We start from the raw sequence: 16,632 nt of genomic DNA on the forward strand, positions 1-16,632 counted from the left end.
TAAATTCATATTTTTTAAAATAATCCAAATAGTATATGTGAAAATCATAAATAACAAGTAAGGAAGGGCTAAGTTCGGGTGTAACCGAACATTTTATACTCTCGCAATTTATTTATTTAACTTTATTTTTTATATTATATAATACACAATTTGACCCACATATTCGTCATATATATTGTATAAAGTCCATTGAAAGTTGGAAACCATAATATTAGGTTAGAAGCACCGAGGTCCTCGTGTTCGATATATGGGGCCTTAAAAACCTATGGTCCGATTTCGGCGATTTTTAGAATGGGGCTGCCACACTATTAACATAGTATTTGTGCAAAGTTCTGCACCGATGTCTTCACTAGTACTTACTTTATATATTGTAAAGTAAACGATTCAGATTGTCTTCAAAGTTCTGGTATATAGGAAGTAGGCGTGGTTGTGAAGCGATTTGGCCTATTTTCACAACATATCATTGGGATGTAAGGAAACTATTACGAACCAAGTTTCATTAAAATCGGTTCAGTTATGGCACTTTATGTGTTTTCGGTTTTCGCCATTTTGTGGGCGTGGCAGTGGTCCGATTTTGCTCATTTGAAAGCAACCTTCCTATGGTGCCAAGAAATAAGTGTGCCAAGTTTCATCAAGATAATTAATAATTTTTAATTTTTACTCAAGTTACAGCTTGCACAGACGGACGGACGGACGGACGGACAGACAGACAGACATTCGGATTTGAATTCCACTCTTCACCCTGATCACTTTGGTATATATAACCCTATATCTAACTCGTTTAGTTTTGGGTGTTACAAACAACCGTTATGTGAACAAAACTATAATACTCTCTTTAGCAACATTTGTTGCGAGAGTATAAAAATTAAAAAAAAAGGAGAAGGACTTAAAGTTTTTCGGTTAGTTTCTCCATCATATTTAAAAACCTGTCCGTCATTCTGTTGTGCTCACGAATCGCACCAACAATCTTATCATTCACTACCTTGGCTTCGCCTTCACTCGATTTTAATATTTCAGTCTGCTCTTTCATGATTTTCACCATTTCACCATTGTAATTGCGCTTCCTTTCAGTTGACGACGGTATTGGTGGAGATGATGGTGATGGCGACGGTAGAGAAGGTGATAGAGACGGTAGCGAAGGCGATGGAGACGGTAGCGGAGGTGATGGAGACGCCGACATTAACGATGGTGACGACACCACACATGACGGAGATGGCAGTGCACAGTTTGCGGATGGTTGCTGAGGCGTTTGAATAGATAACGAATTCTAAAATAATAAATGAAAATACAAATGAAATAAATGAAATGAATAAATGAAAAGAAAATGATTTGTTTACCATATGATAGGACGACATGCACATCGTGGAATTGACGGCTGTGGACCCGATGATTCGATGCACTGCCTGGTAGTGTTTCTATTCAGATAGGCTACCGCCAGATGGGCCCATTTTAGTCTTTTCTTCTCTGTTGGATTTCAATAAATATAATGAAATGTAATTAATTTTTTTAGTTAAACTAACCTGTATTTCTTGGCCAAATTCTTCACTTTGCAGTGAATCTCCTCACCCGTGTATCTATTGTCCATTTCCTGGGCCATATTTTGATAAATATGCGCATTCCTCTTTGCCTTGCGAAGATCTTGGGAATGCGCTTCCCACCTATCAATTAGCTCAATTTCATCACAGAGTGACCATCCGGATCTCTGCTTTCTTCAAGTCATCTATAATTTGAAAAATAATATTATTTTATTCAGCACTAAATATAACAATGTTCTTACTTTTGCTTGTTTACTTTTTCCTTTTGTTTACATTTAATTGAAAACCAGCTGTCAGTATTGCATATTTTCATTCACAATAGATAAAAAGCGGCCATGTTTAACAATGTTGCCAACGAAAATGCCACGAAGTCCCACTAACTCTCTAAAATTTTGAGGATTAAATGGGAGTTAGTAAACCGAGTTAACTGAGATAACTCTCGAATTAACCCCGATTAAAGCAGTTAACCCGAATTAACGACGCCGTTTGCCAGGGGTATTAGACGCGATGTCTCTTATTAAGGATGTCACCAATTTCAAAAGTGAGCTTAATTGTATTTAAGTTAAAAGCGGCCATGTTTAACAATGTTGCCAATGAAATGCCACGAACTTCCACTAACTCTCTAAAATTTTGAGGATTAAATGGGACTTAGCAAACGGAGTTAACTGAGATAACTCTCGAATTAACCCCGATTAAAGCAGTTAATCTGAATTAATGCCGCCCTCTGTCAGGGGTATAAGATTGTCACTTGTCAGTGAAAATCAAAAAGAACCCAGTAGTTCGGCTGGTGTCAAGCGATTACTGGAGCACTAAGCCTACTAGCGATTTCATGCATTACTAGTAATTAGTCTTTTCGATTGATTTGTAATACAACGAGGCATTACCTACTCGAAAAATGAATTGGCAAAACCCACCGCTAAAAACAGTACTCTAGTTTGTTATACTCTCGCAACCTGTTGCACAGAGTATCATAGTTTTGTTCACATAACGGTTGTTTGTGTCACCAAGAAATATAAGAGTTAGATATGGGGTTATATATACATAAATGATCAGGATGACGAGTAGATTTGAAATCCGGATGTCTGTCCGTCCGTCTGTCCGTCTGTCCGTGCAAGCGATAACTTGAGTAAAAATTAAGATATCTTAATGAAACTTGGAACACATGTTCTTTGGCACCCTGAGGAGGTTGCTTTCGAAAATGGGGAAAATCGGTCCACTGCAACGCCCACAAAATGGAGGAAACCGAAAACCTATACAGTGTCATAACTAAGCCATAAATAAAGTTATGAAAATGAAATTTGGAACATAGGATCCCATTAGGGAGGGGCACATTTGGATGTAATTTTTTTGGAAAAGTGGGCGTGACCCCGCCCCCAAATAGGTTTTTTGTATATAACTCGCAAACCAATAAAGCTATATAAGCCAAACTTTCTGCAGTCGTTTCTTTTAGCCATTTCCTTATACAGTCCAAAAATGAAAGAAATCGGATAATAACCACGCCCACCTCCCATACAAAGGTTAGGTTGAAAATTACTAAAAGTGGGTTAACTCCCTAACGAAAAACGTCAGAAACACCAAATTTTACATAAAAAAAGGCAGAAGAAAGCTGCACTGAGATTTTTTTACAAAATGGAAAATGGGCGTGGCGTCGCCCACTTATGGGTCAAAAACCATATCTCAAGAACTATTCGACCGATTTCAATGAAATTCGGTACATAACACTTTCTTGACACCCTGATGACACGGGTGGAATATGGGCGAAATCGATTCACAACTACGTCTACTTCCCATATAACCCAATTTTGAATTCCATCTGATTCGTTCACTTTATAATGTATTCATAAGGAACCAATGAAGCTAGCGGAATAAAACTTTACACAAATACTGTATTTGAGCTGTGACATCACTTGTGGAAAAATTGTCAAAATCGAACCATGACTTTTCAAGGCCCCTGATATCAAACATGAAGAACTCAGTGCCTAAGGTTAATTTTTCACCGAAAATATAGGTAAATCCCTCAGATATTTTAATGTAATTCATTCCCTCTGAATTTTTTTCTTATAACAGTTTCTCTCTGTACCTGAAATGGTAAAAATCGGGTCATAACTTCCCCCAGATCCCATATACCTAATTATAAGTAATATTAAATTAAGTGAGCGTATAGTCTTCGATACGTTGTATCTTGGTGGTGAAAACGAGTGAAATCGGTTTAGGAATTACCTCAGTCCCCATATACTATTTATGATGATTTTCGTTATTCTATTGAACTTTATGCCGAATATATGGGTCGAATTGTGTTGTCTTTATAAAATTACATCAATAAATTGCGAGAGTATAAAATGTTCGGTTACACCCGAACTTAGCCCTTCCTTACTTGTTTTTTTCATTCATTTTTCTAGTCTCTTTTGTCACACAATTTTTTTCCAAAAATTTGACGCGTCATTTCACATTTTTCCGACTAAGGGGAGATGCGTAATTTGCGTACGGAAAATTGTAGAATATTTTTACATATAGTGAAAAAGGAATGTGCAAAAAAGTGAAAATTAATTTAATAAGTGAATAAATATAATAATACAATAGGAATAAGAACGCAACACAAGAGGAATGCAAAAAAAACCACGGACGGGGGCGCCAACAAATCAAATAACATTGCATGTAATCGGGCTGGGACCGGTGCTAATGATTCGGAATTAGTTATATCGTTAGCTCTTCTCCGATGGTACCGAACTACAGGGAAGAGTGTGTAAACCAATACAGATACTAAAGCGTCAAATACACTTGCAGACTTGTATGTATACCGGGTCGCAAGTCAGTTCACTATACACTTGTGCGACATGTTGTTCAGACATTATTTCGATGTAATCGTTGAAGTGAACGGACATGGCATCAGAAGAGGGTTTTGTAGCGCTACTTGTATCTTCGGTATGCGCTGAAAATGAGAAGCAAAAAAACGAAAACAACGTTTTTGGTGCGAACAATTTTATAAATATATGGGTTTCAGAGGCTGAAAGCAGGGGTATTTTTAATTTTTTTTTTTTAAATACAGTTTAACTTCCCTAACTCGAATTATATAATCCAAAAAAAGCATGGGAGAGACTTTGAATTATAGAACTTTTCATCAAAACATACAATTTTTCAAAAACTGTAAAATAAGCTTTATAGACAGTTTTATTTAATTACTTCTCGCAAAGTTGTATGCACATTAATTCTGAAATTTATTTTGTTGCGGTTTGATATTGTTTGGCTCTTGACGTCTGTATCCCATGCCTTTGTTACATGATTCATGCAATCCATAAGTGAAATATAATATTTTGTGTTCGCCTCCATATGATATAGGAACTCTTTTAAAATTCTGTCTCGATATTAAAATTTTAAATTTTGTATTATGCCATGGACGAAAAATTCGATTTCTGAAAGGAAAGGAGTATGAAATTTGACTCCTAAACGCTATTGCCAATTCAATTAATACATACTATACAATCATATATTTCATTTAAATAGTTCAGCATATCAAATAGTTATTATAAAATTTTTATTTAAAAATTTCGAAAACTCAGCCGTTGGTACTTTAGCTCCCATGAAGTGCCAATAAATGCTCTTGCCCTGGACATTATAACTTATTATTAAAATCAATAAATCAAAAATATTTCGATAGTTATTGGTTAAATCTAGTTAATGAATGAAGGAAAAAAGTATTAAAATTTGAATATTTGACAGATTTTTAACAAAAAAACTCATTTGTTTGGTCAAGTTTTCGGCGAATATTGGCTAAAAAATAGTTGTAATAAAAAATATGTACTATATAATCCTTAGTTCATTAATTAGATAAAGTTATTGCAAAGAAGTGTGTAAAATTTAAATAAATTATCGAAATATCGTGTCACGCACACAACCTTCTGCTGCAAATATTAAGCAAGAATGAGATCGGTCTATACACGTTGCTACCCGTAAAATTTAAACATTTCAATTTTGTTCAAACTTGTATGCTAGTGATGAGCGATATTACTATTTTTGAATAACTGTGATTTCAGTGATTGCTATTTATAAATCACTGTGATTTTATATTGCTATTGCGATCACAACAAAAAAAAAAAAAACGAATTTATTAGAACATTTTTTTTATTGTTTACTTTTTCATTTTATTATTATATTGGACATCGAATAACATCTAAGTAAAATGGTGAACAAAATTATATTTGTAATGTCTAATAAGTACACGCACCAATTTTCAGATTTTTGGTCAGTATTCTGGCAAGTTATCGTCGATTCTGTTTTTCAACTTCGTCTACGCGTCGTTTTCATTGAATCATAGTGAGGATAGGTTCGGTTAGGTTAAAAAATCTGAGCTCTAATCCGGTAAGTTCGCCTAAAGTATGGCTCCTGAGATATATCAACCGCAGTCTTGCAAACGTTGGACTGTGGAGGGGGAAATGACTTGGTGTTTCCACCTCGCCTTCCTCCATATAGCTATGGCAGTTTGCGCCCAGCAGGATTCCTAGGATTCCACTATTGCGGTAAGGTGAATCATTTGAGAAACACATTTACACCTAACGATGGACCTGAGCTAAACTGTGAAAATAGCTGGTTGGATCCACTCGTCAGCATTTCTCCAGTTACTAGTAAAGAAATTAAAAATCTTGTAAGGAACGCATTGTATAAAAAATTGTAAACATTGTAAACAGTGCATTATACTTAAGATACGTTCCATCGCTTTGGAAAGTATCTGAAGTTATTATGATACCTAATTCGGGTAAACCACAACATGATGTCACATCTTATAGGCCAATATCGCTGCTGCCAGCTCTATCGAAAGTGTTCGAGAATGTTCTCATAAATAGGCTCAAATCAATAATAGATCGAAAACACATTGTACCAGTACAACAGTTCGGCTTTCGTGATCACCATTCAACAATTGACCAGGTGCACCGAATCTTTAATTTCGTTGAAAATGCTATGGATAAAAAGAACGTTTGTTCGGCGGCCTTCTTAGACGTGTCTCAGGCTTTTGATAGAGTTTGGCATTCGGGTCTACTGCTGAAATTGAAATGAAATATTGCGAAATAATTGCTTCCTACCTAAAAGAGAGTATCGCATAAAAAAAGAGGATGCATATTCAAAATTGCAACCGATGGGGGTGTTCCCAGGGAAGCGTGTTGGCGCACCCTTCTTTTGCAAACAGCAGTCAATGCAATTACTAAATGGGCTTCCAAGAGGCGCATTAAATTAAACGATTCCAAATCAATGCACGTAGACTTTACTTTTAAAAAAACATCATACCATCCCATTTATATAAATGGTACTCCTATACCATTTCACAATAATGCTAAGCACCTAGGAATCACCCTAGATGCTAAGCTTTCTGGAAAGAGAAAAAAGGGTGAGCTTGATTTAAAATTTGCTAAGTTTTACCATCTAGTCGGTAGGAGATCCACGCTTTCAATCGAAAGCAATCTGTTTATATATAATCAAGTACTAAAGCCAATTTGGGCCTATGGAGCTCAACTATGGAGTTGCTCAAGTCAAAACTGTATTGCCTGCATTCAGCGCTTCCAAAATGAGGTACTAAGAAGTATGTATGTAGTAACATAATGCTCCTTGGTATGTTAGATCTGCTGACCCTCACCGTGATCTTGGTGTGAATTCAGTAGTAAATTAAATAACCATACTTGCATAGACTAACGAAATGAGGCTTAGTAGACAGCATGTAAATGAAGAACATCCAGACTCATCGGAACTGCTGAACAAGAAAACCGACTGAAACGTAAGAAGCCTTCAGACTTAGCAAGGCAACTGTAGCAGCAAATGAACATTTATTATTTTAAACTTATTAGATTTGAATTGTTGTTAGTATTTAATTATTGTATACTAGGTACAATTACAACGTAGTCCGCCGAACTCTTGCGGTCCAATCTGAGAACAACGGAGCCCCAACTCGTTACCAGCATGGGGAAAGAGAACGATGGGTGCCCCTTCTTGCGAGCTCAGCTGTTCTGAAATTCTCAGCAATTCCTCTGTGACTCGACTCCCATATGAGTCTGAAACTGAAATATTTTGACGCAAACGGTAGTGACCTACGACAGCCCTTAACTAGCACACATTCAGCGAGCACAGGGCCATCGGAACGAATGCTCACCTCCTTGAAGGATGCTACACTTCGGAGCAGTGAAAGACACTACAGTGGTCTGGTAACCGCAAATTAAGTTTTATAAAAAGCTCCTAACAGAATACACCCCCTCATGACACGCTTCATGGAGTTATTTTCCCTGAGTCTAATAGCAGCTTTTGCTGCAAGCACCTGCCACGGTAACAGTAATGGGTTAACAACGCACATTGTGAGGAAAAGGTCAAAATGGCGACGCTTTGCTACTAACTCCAAAATTTTAGGTGTAATCTATAATATAAAAATGAATCGCAAAATGTGTTGCTAAGCGCATAACTCGAGAACCGCTGAACCGATTGTCTTTTTTCTTTGTTTAGAATGTTTTTAGAGGTACCGGGATGGTTCTTACGGAGAGAAAAATTAGAAAAATTGCCTGAAAAAGTCTTAAATCCACAATTTTCTAATCACCCATACAAACAATTTGTGTCGTTAGTCTCGAAAAAAGTCGAGAAGGGCCAAACCGATCTGGCTAATTTTAGTTTTGAAATATTTATGGAAGGTCAGGGAAGGATTAGAAAATATGTATATATCGAAAAATTTTGAGGAAGATAACAAGAATATGATTTTATTTGAATTGACAACAAAATTATAAAAAAAAAAAAACAAAACAAAAAATAATAATATTTTGAAAGTTGTCATTGTTGCTTCGTTAAAATATTTTTATTATCGTTCAATTGTATAAGGCTATGTCGATAGCCCAAAACAATTTGTAACAAGTAGGGAAAGGCAACCGAACATTTTATACTCTGGCAATTTATTGATGTAATTTTATTACACACAATTTGAAATAAAGTCCAATAGAATAACGAAAATCACCATATATAGTACATGAGGGTTGAGGTAATTCCTGAACCGATTTCACTCATTTTCAACGCCCAGTTATAATGGGAATAGGGGCAACTTGGCACCTGTTAGTAGTCAGACAAACAGCAATTCGGCCTTGAAATTACTCCTAAATTCCAAATCAACGAAACACCAGTTTGCAAAATCGACAAAAAAAAGCTATAAAAAAGATTTTCCAGATATTCAAGTCGCTGGAGGTACTGCACAGGACTTTAAAAGATTTACGCGACAACGAAAATATTTTTGGTGAAGCCATGATTCTGTTGGCAGGTGATTTTCGCCAGACTATTCCTGGATCAACAGTTGCTGACGAACTAATCACATTCCTAAAATTATCTCATTTGTGGCGACACATAAAGAATCGCCAATTAACAACTAACATATGAGAGTTTTTCCAACAATATCATACTGCGATTGTAGAAATAGTTGAAATGGTAGCGACGCAGTTGACACCTCGATTAATTAATAACATTTTTAACGGGTTTCTGTCACTTCATGGCCTCGAAAGAGGAGCTTATTCATCGTGTTTTTCCTGATATGAGACCATAATATGATAAACATAAATGGCTGATTGAATGACCTATATTGGTGGTAAAAAAAACAAGGATGTCTTTGATCTTAATGCGACAATTTAGAATTTCGTTAAAGGAGAGTTGACACAGCTACAAACCAAGATGACGTATTCAATTATCCCACAGACTATTTTAAATTGCTGGACTATCCCCACTCACTTGCAATTAAAAGTAGTGTGAGTTGTCATCATGCTGCGTAACATAAATCAACATCAAACTTTGCAAAAGAACAAGACTGGCTGTGAAGAAGGTAATCAATATCGTCACCAAAGCCAAGATAAAGCCAACTATGAAATTTTGTCATTTGTTATTTTCTCCAATATACGATTAAAAAAATCATAGTTTTACTAATTATGATGATTTATGCTTAACAGAGATCTACAATAATGTCTATCAATCATTTTAAAATTTATCGGCTATAAGCATTTTTTCTATGCATTGAAAGATTTACTAATTTAATGTATACCTTAGCCACAAAAACGTGTGGCCGGGTCTGCTAGTATTATTTATAAAATTAAATTTTCTAAACCAATGTTTACATATTCTTCGTTTGTTTTATAACATAAATAAATATTTTACAAAATCTTCCCTCTTCACATTTTTTGTGCTATTTAAGAATGCTTAGAAAATTATTCCGAGTCAGAGCTTTCAGAAATACGGCTGTCAGATATCTCATTCGCATGTAAAAGAAAATGGTTGACATCATCATCTATATGAATGTGTTTTTTGGTGTACTTAGAGGTACTTTCATATTTTTAGGTTATGAAAAGGTGCACCAAGACACCCTTTTGTTTTCTGTTCTGTTCTGTTCAAGTGAATATTGGTATTCTTAATATACCCATACAAATGTTATTTTTGTTGCTACAGCCAAACCAAATTCATACTGTTTATTAATTTTGTATATCATCATGTCATTGTATAAACCTACATATCGTCACCTAAAATGCAAAAGGCCGTAACTAACAAAAAAAACAAAATTGACTTTTTGATTGATTATGAAGTACTTAACCGAAACACGTGTACACAGCAAATTTTACATGCATACGTCCAAAAATAACGACTTTATAGGCGAGAATCAGAAGGCCGCAACTACAACTTCAACAATTTCATAAACCAAAAAGCCGTAACTACCCTTTTTTGATTCTCTTTGATTCAATTTCAATGTGACACATTGTGTTATCCGTAATTACAGTTGTTTTCATTATCTTTCATTCTTTATCAAATTGTGTTATTGTGTTTTGCCTTTGTTTTGCCTGTTAATATGATCCGTGCCTTGGCATATGATCCATCTGGAATAATTTATTATAAAACAAATATCAACGACGATTATAACGTTTTGCCACAACGTACACAACAAAAATTTAGGGACATCGAACCTTCACAGTTACATACCGAAAGAATATCAATATCCAAAAAGAAATGGAAACACCTGCAGGAACTTAAATTTTTACTTCCGGCTGACTGCCACAGCTTTTATGATAATATACCCTTTACATCTTAACCCTTCTGCTATGTTTGGGTCAATTTGACCCAATTTTCAGTAAAACTCGTCGAAATTCGCTTGTTAGTCTAGTCGTATTGTATTGATTCTTCTTCTATTTGTTAACTGCAGTAAATGGAATAGATAAATATGAAAATTAAAATAATATCTGTTTTTTATGTTGCTGGAGGATGCCAAATGTAATTTCATTACACTTATTACGTTGTTGGGTCAATTTGTATTTTGAAACATTTTGCCGTTTATTATTACATCACTCGATCAAAAACGCCGACAAAGAAAGCTAGTTATCGGAAATGGAGTATATTTTGCACAGCTCTATGCTCTGCCAGAAATAAATCCACCAAAAAACGACAGCGATGTTTCTTCTGTCATCATACAAAAAATTCGAACAAATATTCAGCTGTTTGTAGTACGTGCCAAAAATTTGTTTGCAAGGAACACAGCAGCTTAGTTTGTGAAAATTGCCGTTAAAACATACATATCTCAACTATTTTCTACAATTAACATACACTTAAGTTGATTCAAATAAAAAAATATGAACTCTTTCAATAAAATAGTGTTATTAGTGGAGTTTTTATAAGTGGGTCAAATTGACCCAAAACACTATATGTGTAATTTTTTCCTAACATAGCAGAAGGGTTAAACCTACTCTAATTTACTATTTGTATTGCAGGTTTTGTTGTTTTCAAATTAATTATTTTGTTTTTCTTAACCAGTTTAATTTAATTTTATTTTCTCGAATTAAATGTATTAATTAAATAATTTCTTTTGTGTTAAAATACTTACAATAAATAGATACAAAGAGACATAACTTGTTAAAAACTTTTTTGGTTACAGCCTAAAAGCACATTTTCTTACTTTAACCATTGCTTTCATTTTATACACAATTTTTTTCAAGTAGTTACGGCCTTTTGGTTTCAGAAAAGTAGAGTGCAAAAGGCCGTAACTAACATTTCTTAAAAACTGCTTTTTTCCCATTAATTTGGTTTTCAGAAACAAATCCGTCTTTGTTTTCTAAGCTTAAATCTACAATTTGGATATTTAGCTTTAAGTAGTCTTTAATCTATAACGTTTTTTGCTTCTCCTGTAAAATACTAAAAATGTTACTTACGGCCTTTTGCATTTTAGGTGACTATATATATATATATACATATATATACAATGCATCATGTCTTGTTCAAAACTTTTAAACCGTACCAGGTTTTGTCAATGACAGATACAATTTTTTTTGTTTGAGTCTCTCATCTAACAATTCCCTTGCAAGACAGGTACTGGCGAATTCTTCGGTGACAAGCCATGGAGCGGTACTAGCACATTCAATGAAAGTTTCTATGCGATTCTTAAGGGCGAATTGACAAAAGTAACGAAAACTATTGTGTACGTGTGAACGTTTATCCCTTACTTGCGCATTACATTCATCATATAGCACATTATATATACCTCTTGCACAATTCGGGGAATGATCTTGGTACAATCACGGATGAAACACCCAAAACTGCGAACGAAAACTACATGTGCACTTTCAGTACTGTTAAGCTGCGCACATTATGTGAGGACTTTTTTGGTTTCTTTATTTAATTTTAATTTCTTTCATTAATTTCACTAGTACTAGATTCATTCAATTTCTGGGAGGAGGGTCTCTATAAAATATAAAGTAAAATTTGAATTTTTACCACATAAAAGTTGGTAATAATTACCTTACGTTTCAGGAATTCTAAATCTAGCACGGGCAACGTTCTAGTCATAACATCCATGCTCTTGCTGTAGTATTTCCATTGAACTAATTTCAGTGAATTTATGTCCTTGTAAAGCGATACAACAACGTTATGATTCCTCAATACAAAGTGAAAATGAATCAAAAAAGTCCTCCTAATTGAACATACCAGAAATTTTTAAATTTCTATGATCACAAACATTCACTTAAAGTTACCTTTTAATTTCTGTATTTAAGGGCAACTATGGTGCCGGTAAGTCCAAAAATACTGCAACTGCTTTGCCCGCTAGCTCATTGGCAAAACCCAGTTGACACACGTCGCGATGATAAACGGTTACAAAAGCACCCACCATGTCGTTCCAATTCTTCACGTGCTTGCCTTCGAGAGTTCTACGTTGCTTCCATAAGTGACACCAATTATGTTGCGTACCTTTAATTTAAGGCAAGATAATATTATTATATCCTACAATTATTTACGTATTCAATGGTTTCGCCCTTGATGTTGACTATTGTTGGCGTAGCTTCTATTTCGTGCTTCGAATTGACAGCATCCATCTTTTTGGTTTAGAAAACTTATATTTTAAGTTTTACTTATTTAAAAATGAGTGGTTTAATAATTTAAACTTTAATTAGGCTGCTGATCAGTGATTTAAATAAAATACGCCAAATAATACTCCACAAACAACCATGATATAGCTGAAAACAAAACTTGTTCAAACACACGAGCACTTTCTCTCATTCAGGGTACTGTACGAGAGAAGAGTTGAGTTAAATGTTTATACATATTTTACCCTTTCCCTGCCAACATTTGGAAGTGTCTTTTATCGCCAACGCCAAATACGTTACGCTTTAGTCACTTCCGTACGTTAAAATAAAGATAGTTGTCGCGTTCACGTGTCAAACGCCAAATGCGTCACTTTTAAGTCACTTCCAGACGTTAAATTAAAGAGTGTTGTCCCGTTATGCAAAAGATAAACAATGAACGCGATCACCGACGTTGAAGTCGCAGCGACTGCAAAATGAAATTAGATGAGAACAACAGAAAGACAAAGAAGTTGTTGACATCTGGTTCATTGGTTTTGTGTCTTCTGCAGTTTGTGGTCAGTGCTAAAGTGCGATATTGTTTTTGGAACTAGTAAAATTATTTGTTTCGTGGTGTTTTAATTTGAAATATTATTGAAAATATAATTAAAATGAGTGAATTGTCAGCAAAGGCTATTAATTTCATGGATGTCAAGGACTTTATTGATTTTGACACGAAGCTGCTGTTGAACGACAAAATAACATCTCAGCTGGTAGGTCTATTTTCTTATACTAAATGCTCATAATTATGAATAAATTTGTATATTTCGAACATATTTAATTTTAGAAAAATATCATATATAGAGTTGGAGGAAAGGATTTCCCTTCATTTTGAATTGAAATAAATATAAAAAATTTAAAAACGAAAATTTTAACTTCCACAAGTCACTAATACGTAACTTCTGAAAGTAACGTCCGCGGGGAACAACTTCTCTATAAGAAAGTGACTTCTACGATGAAAAAAATGTATCGCAGGCGTTGAATTGTAACTTCTTGAAGTCACTTATAAGTGACTTTTGCGATAGAAATTGTTGGCAGGGTATTAGCAAATACAAATAATTAAATGTATTTAAATATTCTACTAATATATGATGCCAAATATTAATGTACTACAATTGATTTTAGTAAGAATCAAGACATAAAACAATCCATAATAATATGAGTTGGGGACATGGACCTCTTTGTCTGCGAAAACGCGACACTGATTACAAGTCTGTGACAAAAAAAATACTATTTGCGGTCATTCGTTGTCCGTGGCAACGAAGATTTTATATGTATGTACATGTTTATATGTCATTGAACAAACACACAAACTTACATTATCCCAGTGAACAAACAGAAAAAATTTTATCATGGCATTGGAAGCAATGACAGGTCATGTCGCGCTTTGCGAGATGAAATGATAAAATTACGTCGAAATCCAATTGTCACGTTAGAAAAAGAATTATTCGAGTTTCTTAGCACAAGAAAATGTTTATCAATAATATCATTCAATTGTCAAAGTCTTCGTGCTCATGTTGATGATTTCTCAGATAGAGTGTTTAAACAGTCCAACATCTTGATGTTATCAGAAACATTTATGAACGACAACGAGCCTCCTGTATCCGTACCAAATTTTGATTTCGTTGTAAGATTTCAACGAAATGAAACAAGAAATTCAGGCGTTGCTATTTATCACAATGAACAAGACAAATGTCATATTCTCACTCCTCATTTAGATATAAAGGCTCCGTACGCGAGTGATGCTGATGTGACGATATCAACATCAACAAGAATTGCAAAATGAACCCTAGCGATAATCATAATAATAAAAAATTGAATTTAATTGCCATTTATATATCACCAAATTCATCGATGAAAGATATAAAATTGTTCATCGGTAAAGCTTTATTACCGTTGTCAACTGCAGGTTCGCAAGCTTTTGCAGATATTATCGGAGAACCAGTAGAGTATAGCGAACAACTGGTACTCCTTGCGGGAGATTTTAATGTAAATTTCTCATTGCCAGAAGCTGAACCATTACTGGCATTCCTCAGAGAGAAATTTTCATTAGAAATGACCAATTGAAGAAATGATCCTACGACAAAAGGAGCTACCACTATTGATGCGGTATTCGCGAGAAATATAGATAAAATAGATGTAAGACATTTCATATCGTATTTTAGTTATCATAATCCAATTGTAAATATTATAGACATCAATCCGTCAGAAACCAGAAATGATAATTGATTTGGACTTTGGTTTATAAAATATGAATTTAAGAAAGTGTATCTCGCTAGTTTTCTTTCATACAAAATGATATGAATTTCTTGGAATATCACTAAGAAGTGTAACTTCATCCGCGCGTAGGGACTCCACGCACTCTTTTTTTGTGTAAACAAACTTTGCACTGAAAAAGAGATCGAAAATAATTAGTGCACTTACTGATACATATGGTAAGTTTGAAAGCTCTTACAAAACAGAAAATTTTGGAGGGATACGGAAATATATAATCTTGCTAAAACGCCGTCAGATTGGCCAGTTCTCCCACTGTGCGCTGGTTGCATAAGCATGCGTAAGCTTTCGAATATAGGATTGACGTATGGATACGTTTACGCACGTTATGTAGTTTCAGCTTTAGTATGTGGTGTATGGTGAAATGAATCCATACCGAACGTAAAGCAGAAACTACATAGCTCGCGAATGCGAATGCGAACGTTAGACAGTTGAGTTGAATACACATGTTCTTATGAGATGAGCTACATAGCTTTCGCATGTTTTCGCAACCAACGCTCCGAAATTCGAACTCGGATTCGAAGACGCACAGAAGTTGAAAATTTTCAACTTTCATGCGCTAACACAGCAACCTTCACATTCTTAGCCCTGGAAGGTCATCGCTATTTTTAAAAAGTAGAGGTCATCCCTCGTCGATTCGACGACGGCATTACTCAAAGTCCTTAATATATTATCCTACCTATCAAAACCTACTAAAATCAATATATTCACATTACCTGGTTTATATATCTTCTAAATAAAACAATATCAAAAAATTTTTCTTAAATCTTTTATTAAATGAATAAAATTTTCACAGCCCTGATTCATTCGGCTTTTGTACAAAATAAACACTCGCGTCGTCGAAACGACGAGGCATGACTTTCCAGGGTTAAGAATAGCAACCAACATTATGTTACTTACAATCTTGTATGTTTTAATTATTTAAGCTCGTTTTCTTCTATACAATATAAGTATTTTGGAAAATATAATATTTATTAATAATATATTTATCAAATATTTAAATTAATTTTTAAAGATTAGGAGTGATGAAGTTTCAATAAACAAGGTAGACAGTTTAAATTTTCCTTCCGTTGCTTAATTCGAGGTTTTCTATGTACACTGATTATAAAAATCAATAAAAAATTAAAATCGCCGTCCATATTATTTAGGTCGTTTTCAAAATCGCAAATAAAAAGTGTGTGTGTGTATCACCTTGTACACAGAGCAGAGTTGCTCGATTATACGCAGTCAAGCGCATTTTTTCCCATTCGCATTCGTATACGCGAGCTATGTAGATTGAGCTTAAACCCTAGTATGTCGTATATGGCCACGTTTAGTGGAAATAGCTTTTGCTGTTTATATTACATTTTAAGTGAGAACGTATTATTAGTCGCAAAACCCCTAATTGATTAAAACATTCTATCCCAACGAGTATATATGTTATCTGTGTCTTATCTATGAAGTTTTATTGT

General features: G+C 34.6%; 1 long non-coding RNA gene across 1 annotated transcript; it reads right to left on the reverse strand.

The window, feature by feature from the left end:
- Positions 1 to 1,129: 1,129 nt before the first annotated feature.
- On the reverse strand, positions 1,130 to 16,431 carry LOC128922422 (uncharacterized). The gene is made up of 5 exons (XR_008471647.1): positions 12,542 to 16,431; positions 1,778 to 12,480; positions 1,521 to 1,720; positions 1,338 to 1,464; positions 1,130 to 1,267 (listed from the first exon to the last, which is right to left on the reverse strand). It is a non-coding gene; the product is annotated as an uncharacterized LOC128922422 (long non-coding RNA).
- Positions 16,432 to 16,632: the final 201 nt, after the last annotated feature.

This window comes from Zeugodacus cucurbitae, chromosome 6, assembly GCF_028554725.1.
Source record: "Zeugodacus cucurbitae isolate PBARC_wt_2022May chromosome 6, idZeuCucr1.2, whole genome shotgun sequence".
Lineage (NCBI taxonomy): Eukaryota > Metazoa > Arthropoda > Insecta > Diptera > Tephritidae > Zeugodacus > Zeugodacus cucurbitae.